The sequence below is a fragment of the Myotis myotis genome, unplaced genomic scaffold (assembly GCF_014108235.1).
Source record: "Myotis myotis isolate mMyoMyo1 unplaced genomic scaffold, mMyoMyo1.p scaffold_m19_p_3, whole genome shotgun sequence".
Lineage (NCBI taxonomy): Eukaryota > Metazoa > Chordata > Mammalia > Chiroptera > Vespertilionidae > Myotis > Myotis myotis.
In genome coordinates, this window is record NW_023416335.1 from 152,424,513 (window position 1) to 152,433,777 (window position 9,265).

General features: G+C 39.9%; 1 pseudogene; it reads left to right on the top strand.

Moving 5' to 3' along the window:
* The first annotated feature begins 5,252 nt into the window (after positions 1-5,252).
* On the top strand, positions 5,253-8,389 carry LOC118651698 (annotated as a pseudogene).
* The last annotated feature ends 876 nt before the right edge of the window (positions 8,390-9,265 follow it).

The following is a 9,265-nucleotide window of genomic DNA, read 5'->3' on the forward strand; positions in this document are numbered from 1 at the left end:
AATAGCAACAGGATTAAAGGATGTTTTCTAGCTTGCCTCAAAAAAACTTTAACATACAATTAGTATATTTGTCAAAAAGAAAAATATCTCCTAGAAAAAAAAATGAAATTATTTCAGAATAACATATTCAGGTGGTACCTAAAAGTGGTTATTAGGTCACCACTTAAAATTGAACTCACAAGTCACGTCAAACACCTAGACAAATACTTTTACTGTTTTTCCATTTGACCACAAGTAGTTTGTTTTGATGTATGACATGAGGGAAAAATTGCTATTTGGAATGGGGGCAGGAGAAAAATTACAGCCAACTTCTAACTAGTCTCCCAGATAGATAGCCTTTTTAATTATGCAAAGTATGCCCAAAAGCTCATAAAGGGAGCTCTGAGGCAGAAAAGTGTTCAATGTCTCTGCATATTAAAGTGCTATTATGCCTGTAATTTAACATACTTCAGCATAGCCAGTGTGATATTATGTATTACTTAGGCTAAAATACAACCCTGGCGCATTCAGATGTTCCAATCAGGATTTCACAGTGAAGTGATAGAAGGGAGAGGGGGAAGCAGCTAGAATTTTTTCAAAAAAGCCCCACATTCCAGAAATAACTGCTGTAAGCACTTCCGTGACCTCCTTCTCTGATCAACAACAGACATTTTGTTATTTAGCATAATGGTGAAATTTGTCATTATCAGTATAAATGAAATTACAAGTAGACTCTCACCAGTGAAAATAGAACTATTCAAGATTTGTGAATTCACTAAAATACTTTAGAACAAGGATTAGCAAACTATGGCCCACAGGCCAAATCTAACTCACCTCCGTTTTAGTATGACCTATAAGCTAAGACTATTTTTTACAGTTTTAAGTAATTGAAAAAAATTTTAAAGAATATTTTCTAATGCAAAAAATACATAAAATTAGATTTTGGTGTCCATAAATAAAGCCTTATTAAAACACAACCACAATCATTTATTTATATCTTTTTGATGGCAGGGATCAGCAACCATTTTCTGTAAAGGGTAAGATGAAAAATAGGTTAGGTTTTATGGGGTTTACCATCTCTGTCACAAGTACTCACCTCTGTTGTTAAAGGCAGATATCTATAGGCAATATAAATGAATGTGTGGCTATGCTCCAACATAACTTGATTTATAAAAGTAGGTGGTGGGCAAGATTTGACCAACAGGCCATAGTTTGCCAATGGATGCTTTTGCAAAACAATGGCAGAGTTCAGTAGTTGCAGCAAAGACCATGTGGCCTTCAAAGCCTATAATGTTTTCCATCAGGCCCTATGCAGAAAAAGTTTGTCAACCCAACTGCACAGCATACATTTTCTTGAGATCAGGAACCTTGTCTTCCTTGTCTGTAACTATAGTCCCAAAATTTAGACCAGTGCCTGGCATATAATAGTTACTTGTAATCATTTGTTGAGTGAATGAATAAATGAATGAATGAACAAATACAGATAAACTTGCTGTACCTACAAACTCACTATTACACCATGCAGCCTATTCTATTTTTGAAACAGCCTAGTGTTCTGCCCTCTAGTGACATCCAAATCTGTCTCCATGTAACTTCCACCCAATATCCCAATTATGTATTCCTTTGCTACTTATAAAAATTTAATCTGTCTTCCACCTGCAATTTATTCAAATATTTGAAGATGATTCTCATGTTCCTTGAAATGTCTTTTTTGACCGAATCATCTAAAGAGTATCTTTAATGCTACATCCTACGATGTGATTTTTGAGTTCCTTAGAAAACCAGTGGCCCCTCATAAAGGTTAGAAATCCACAAATTCCTTGCTTGTTTGTTTTTGTTTTAAAAGAAAAATCACGAGATTAGGAACAAAAGGTCAGTGTTGTCAGAATCTGCTGATGTGCTACTTTGTCACTGAAGCACATGTGGCAATATAGAACATTATTCTTCTTGAAATTTCCAATGAATGAAATGATTTGCCAAATGCTGAAAACTATTCTGATTACATGAGAATTTATCACCCACACATTAGAGTTCTACTCATCTCATTTTGTTCTTTTCATCCTGACTAAAAAAATTACCTATAGGTCTTTCCAAACTTTGAAAATATATTGTTATTCTTAAATCACTAATTTTATTAAGAAAATTTGCTTCATTGACAAGTCATGCTCAATTGATAAGTGACAACTAGCAATTTTTAGTTACCTTTCATTTTCTCATTGCCTCTTGTACAAGTGCCACTCCTAGAACAGCGTTGTGCAACACTGTGGTTGCCTTGATTTCAGTTCCAGTCAAGAAACATTCAGCCTATTTTTAGTTGCATTCCAGACCCCATAAGCTACATTCAGTGATTTACTTAGCCATTTATGTCATTCTCCCATGACTGAAGGACAATTTTAAGCTACTTTGCTCTGTCCTTTTACAGTGAACTGAGACAGATAATAGCATTTACAACATAATGAGATACCTCTAATTTAATTTTGCCGTTAATCAATGTATCTTTTACAGCGGATGGGTCATTGTGCAATACAATTAACCAATACATTGAAAAACCCACCTGGAGAACTAGATGGAATTGCAGAGTGTTTGAATCTAATGGACTCCAACTGTCGTCTCTGGGCCTCTAGTGAACATGGATTCTGATAGGAGCCTTGGGTTTGGCTCTGCTTCCAGGACAGGATGCTCTAGTGTCTTGTAGGTTCTCTTTCTGTACGTGGAGACAAGCAGGAAGGTGGAGGGAGTCTACTCCAAATGCCTCTCATCTTGAAAACTTACTAACCAGAACTCAACTGTAATAGACTACTCAGGTAACAATTATATTTCCACTTCCCTCCTTTAGAAACACTTTTCAAAGACACTAGGAGATCAAATTGCAAATGAAGGGTTTAGAAGTAATCAAGCCCAGGAGTAAGCGTGGAGTGGGGGAAAGAGTGCAGACACCTGGAGCTGAACCCGCCTCTGCATTTGCTAGCTCTGTGATAATGGGAAAGTTTCCGCATGCCTTTGCTTTCAGCTGCTTCGTCTGTGATGTGGGGTCAGCCATCTTACAGGGCAAACTGAGAAGATGTTGCAATGTAAACGTGTAAGACATCTGACTTACACAAAACAGACACCCAACAAATGTCAGTTCCTTTCATTGCCAACAAATGTAGAATGACCCCCATCTCTGGGTTCTACGGAAAACAAAAATGAAGAGGAGAGGGGTTCCTAGGAGCTAGGACTTCCAATGCTAACATCCTGTTCAAAGGGCAGCATCTGAGAAGCTATTTCAAGTACTAAATATATGGCTATTAGTTCCTTCTTAGAGTTGTGAATAGTGTTTATTACTGTTTTGTAGAGTAGAGTTGAAAAATAGGTGCCCATTAAGTTGATCATTTATTTTCAATTACTTAATGGAAGACTGTAACTGCTTTTACAGTAGTGAATCTTAATGGGGCATTTGGTTATCATAACTGGGGATTGTGGGAGGATGCTCCTGGCATCTCGTGGGTAGAGGCCAGGGATGCCACCACAGATTTTACATGCACAGGAGAACACCTCCCTCCTCTCCTTTTCCCTCTCCTCTTCTCCCCCACAACAAAGAATTATATAGCCTGAAATATCAATAGACCTGATGTCGAGAAACCCTTTCTCTACAGGCTAAATAATTCCAATTATCTTTACATTTCTTCATATATATATACACATAAAGATAGCCCATACCATTCATAGAAAAATTAATACCTACCCGTCTCAAAACTATTTCAAAACATTGAGGAGGCAGGAAGGCTCCCAAACTCATTTTATAAGGCCAGCATTACCCTGATACCCAAACAAGCAAAGACATTTGAAAAAAAGAAAAGTATAGGAGAATATCCCTGTTGGACACAAATGCAAAAATCCTCAACAAAATATTAGCAAACTGAATTCAGCAACATGTTCAAAAAAGCATATACCATGATCAAGTGGAATTTATTCCTGGGATGCAAGGTTGGTTCCATATCCATAAAACCATTAACATGATATTCCACATAAGCAAAATGGAGGATGGAAATTATATGATCATATCAATAAATGCAGAAAAACCATTTGACAAAATCCAACACACACTAATAATAAAAATTCTCAGCAAAATGAGAACAGGGGAACATACCTCAACAATCCCATTTGCAAATGTATTAAAAAATAATAACAATCTAGAAATAAATTTAACCAAGCAGGTAAAAGACATATTCCAAAAACAATAAGACATTGAAGGAAGAACTTTTAAAAAATATAAATAAATAGAAGGATATATCATGCTCACAAGTAGGAAAAATTAACATTGTTAAAATATCTATACAATCCAAAGCAATCTTCAGGCTCAATGCAATACCTATCAAAATACTAATGGCACTTTTCACAGAACAAGAACAAATTTACATAGAGCCATATAAGATGCCAAACAGCCAAAACAATCTTGAGAAAAAAATAACAAAATTAGAGGTTTCATGCTACTGGTATCAATCTATGCTATAAGGCTATAGTAATCAAAACAGCACGGTGCTGGCATAAAAAGACACATCAACCAATGGAACAGAATAGAGAGCCCAGAAATAAACCCATATGAATACGGTCAACTAATCTATATAAAACAGGCAAATGAAGTAAAAACAGTCTCTTCAATAAATGGTGCTGAAAAAACTGGACAGACCAGCAGCAGCATCTAGGAACACGTTAGAAATGCATATGTCCGAGACTGTTTCAGGCAAACTGAATCAGAAACTCTGTGGGTGGCACCTAGAAATCTGTGTTTTAAAAAAGCCCTTCAAGTAATCTTTGTTGGGTATGGAATGGTATGGTATGGTATGGTATGGTATGGTATGGTATGGTATGGTATGGTAAAGTTGTTGTGGCCCGAAAAGGAGAAGAGAACGAGGTTTAGAAGATGTTCCTTAAACTCACAGGCCCTAGAGCAGTGGTTCTCAGCTTTGGCTGCACATTAGAATCACCTGGGAATCTTTTTAAAATCCTGATTTCTGGGCCTCATCCTCCAGAAATTCTGTTTCTTTGTTATGGGGTGAGGCCACAACATTAGTAACAAAGAAACAGAATTTCCGGAGGATGAGACCCAGAAATCAGGATTTTAAAAAGATTCCCAGGTGATTCTAATGTGCAGCCAAGGTTGAGAACCACTGCCCTAGAGAGAGCACCTCATGCCATGCAGGGCCACAGGTGGAAACACTAGGTGGTCAGGAGGCAGAAGACAGAAGTGGGCGCCGGCCTCGCCGAGCCGGCCGGCCGGCCAGGCTCCCCTCCCCGGCCCGACGGGCGGGCGGGCTGCCCTGAGGAGGCGGGGAGGGGAGCGCCGGGCCGGCCCGCGGGCGGGCGACGATGCCGAACTTCTGCGCGGCCCCCGGACTGCACGCGGAAGAGCATGTAGTCTGATTTGGCCTTCTTCAGGTTCCCGAGGGATCCGGCCAGATGCCAGAAGGGGGTGGGAAATCGTAGGAGAGCAGACTTAGAAGATAAAACACCTGAACAACTAAATAAACATTACGGATGATGTGCCAAACACTCTGAGACCTCTGTGATCTGTAGAACTATACATTTTGCAGAGGCACCAGAAAACTAAAGAATGATTGGGTTATTTATTTCTCAAAATTATTTGAAGCAGATACTTGTGAAGTCATTGGGAGAACTAGTCCTTATAGGACAGTTCTTCGAGATAATGCCATACCAACAATAGGTGATCTTACCAGTCATTTGAACAATCCACATAGTAGACACAGAAAACGAATAAAAGAATTGAGCGAAGATGAAATCAGGACACGGAAACAGGAAAAAATTAACGAAACTTCTGAAAGGGAACAAAAACAAACATAGAGCGATCAGAACTCCAATACAGAAGGGGGTGAAGAACAGGATGAAGACATTTTACCTTTAACCCTTGAAGAGAAAGTAAACAAAAGAATACTTTAAAATCTTTATTTGAAGTTTTGATTCTTATGGGAAAACAAAACGTAAGTCTAGATGGACATGAAGCTGATGAAATCCCAGAAGGCCTCTTCACTCCGGATGACTTTCAGGCACTGTCGGAGTGCCCGATAAATTCTGGTGAAGAGGTTCGCTCTGAGAAAGCCCTTTGAGACCACAGCAGTCAACGCACCATTCTGTTCAAAAGCACAGCAGAAACAGATGCTGGAGATCTGTGAGAGCTGCATTCGGGAAGAAACGCTCAGGGAAGTGAGAGACTCTCACTTCTTTTCGATTATCACTGATGACGTAGTGGACATAGCAGGGGAAGAGCACCTGCCCGTGTTGGTGAGGTTTGTTGACGAAGCTCATAACCTGCGAGAGGAATTTGTGGGTTTTCTGCCTTATGAAGCTGATGCCGAAATTTTGGCTATGAAATTTCACACTACGAGACCCGAGAAGTGGGGATTACGCATGGAATAGTGTCGTGGCCAGGCTTACATTGTGTCCAGTGGATTTCCTTCCAAAACTAAAGCTGTTGCTTCGAGACTTTTGTAGAAACATCCCTCCCCAAGCTGTCTACACACTCTGCTCTTCCCTGTGCCTCAAGTACGCGGTCGGCAAAATCGGTGCCTGTCCCCGGAGCGTCTGTTGCGTTTGGAACAACGGAGGGAGTTTGATCTTTTTTCCACCCGTCACCACAACCGCTTTTAGAGCTTGACAGTGTCATTTCTGTCCTCTTTCAGAACAATGAAGAAAGCGGTCAAGAACTGAAGGAAATTTGCTATTCTCGGTGGACAGGCAGGCGCGCACGATGCTTTTGAAACTGCAGTGGAGCTCCTGCAAGCACTTGTTTTATGTTTAGATGGTATAAATAATGATACAAATATTAGATGGAATAACTGTATAGCGGGCCGAGCATTCCCACTCTGCAGTGCAGCAACAGATTTTGATTTCGTTGTTACCATCGTCGTTCTTAAAAAAGACGTTCTACCTTTGACAAGAGCCTCTGGGAAAAATCTCCAGGGTCAGACCTCTGATGTCTTCTTTGCAGCCGGCCAGTAGCTCGACCGGGGCGCTGCGTTTGCTACATGAAGGGATGGAAGATATTGAAGGTTATCGTGAATTTCGGTTTGAGGAAGCCACCCGTCTGGCAACCACATTTGCTATTTCAGATGAAGCTTCCCCGGAAAGTTCCACAGAGCTCAGCGAGGGAACCTGGAGTCTCAGCCGACCGACCGACCTCTGAGAGGTGCTGCTATAAAGAGCCTCTGACTGTTCCAGCAGTGGACCGCACTGTTCAGGAACTGAAAGAGGTAGTCTCAGAACAGCACCCCGAAGCTCTTCGATGCTGATCTCTGGTCCCCCCTGTCACGGGACGGATGAAATTCAATACGCCGGAGGAGCACCAGGCTGACACGTACGGCAGCGACTTACCCAATCCCGATGCACTCTCGGCTGAGCTGCATTGTTGGAGAATCTAGTGGAAACCCAGAGGAAAAGATATAGAGCTTCCATCCACCGTGTATGAAGCCCTCCACCTGCCCGACATCAAGTTTTTTCCCTCATGTTTATACGTTGGTTGCTAAAGGTCCTACGAATTCTCCCTGTGATGAAGGTTGAGAACGAACGCTATGAAAACGGGCGAAAGCGTCTCAAAGCACACCGGAGGAACACTTTGACAGGGCAAAGGTCAAGTAGCTTAGCTTTGCTTAACATGCATTTCGATGTGAGACATGATTTGGATTTAATGGTGGACACATACATCAAACCCGACAGAACTAAGTCAGAGCTTCCTACAGATAATTCCGAAAGTGTCGGAAATACCCGAGAGACTTTTAAAATGCGTTCTCTCTTATATTTGATATTGAAAAAAAATCTAAGAAATTTGAAAACATGGAAAAGCTGTAAGATATATGTAGGCCACTTAATCACTGAATATCTTGAGTACATTAGCCATTGATAATCTGACTGTTTAAATGGCCCGTTTGAACTCTCATGCTTTGGAGAACTAACTGTTCTTCCAGAGGGTAGCATTGAAAGTGCCACGCTGCACTTCTGCGTGGTCTCTGCTAATGGCACTTTGGAATTGTTTTAGTTAAGTCAAGTTAGACATAACATTTATTATCACTGTGGATCCTGTTGTTGGGTATTGAGTTACCAGTTCTTTGAAGAAATAAATTTTGAGAAGGTGTGAGAGGAATATGTTTCATAAAATTTTACAATGAAGTTCATGACTAACTTTTCAATAGCAGGAGTTTTAAGTTTACTATTAAAAATCTTTAATGAACAGTTAAATTACCAGATAGTGAAAGAAACGTGAGCTTGCCAAACAAGGATTTCAGTGTAGATTTTGTCTTTATTCGATAATCTTAAACAAGTTGCTGTTAAACATTGAAGGAAGAACCTGCCATTGTTCCACATCTGGGTGTTGCTGTTTACATTCCTTTGTTGAGCCTATATCTTCATAAGCTTTTTAGCAAGTATATGTCAAACACTTCTATTTCATGGTCAAGACAGGATCAGAGGCTATGGATACTGACAACAGATTGGTCTGTTTTATTCTGTCTTTTTCCATGATAATATCTACTGCCTTGTCTTGATTTATAAGCAAAACCTAGACAACCTACAAAAATGTGTTTTGTAGTTTATCTAGGAATAATACAGAAAATATTGCTGTTATTTTTGGTGAAGAAAGTCAATTTTGTACAGTTTATGTCAACATAAATAAAATGTGAATTTGTTTAAAAAAAAAAAAAAAAAAAGACAGAAGTGAGTGGAAGGTTTAAGACAGAGCCTTTATTGGGGTTTCCAGGGAAAGTCAAGATGGTGCAGAGCCAACAGTGTAGGATGGGCTAGTTTGAATGATTCTGGTGGGCTTTGAGCTAAAGTTGTGGTCTCTAGTCACCTGGTACCTGGCCCTGGGGTGATTTGGGACAGGGGAAATACTGGCTTGGTGTGTGAGAGTTAGATAAGGAGGTAGTCGGGGGCAAAAACTCTGACTTGGTTGGTTTGCATGTGAAGTTATTGTTAGGCATTAGCTGGCTCTGGGAATGTCAGTCTCTCCCCAGCCAGAAAGGCTTTTAAGACATCAAAACATCATAATACAAAGAAAACTGAAAATACATATAATTTACAATATGTTCTGGTGCCTGCTAAAGTCTTAAAATTACTTCTCTAAACCAGAAGTTATCAACCCTGGCTTATATTGAAGTAATTTGGGGAGCTTTTTGAAAATATCAATTACTGTGCCCTACCCCAGATTTTTTTTTTAACAAACATATTGCCAGTGATTCTATCAAGGTTCATAATTGATGCTCTGAATAAAGCTGAGTGTGGTTGACAAACTATTACA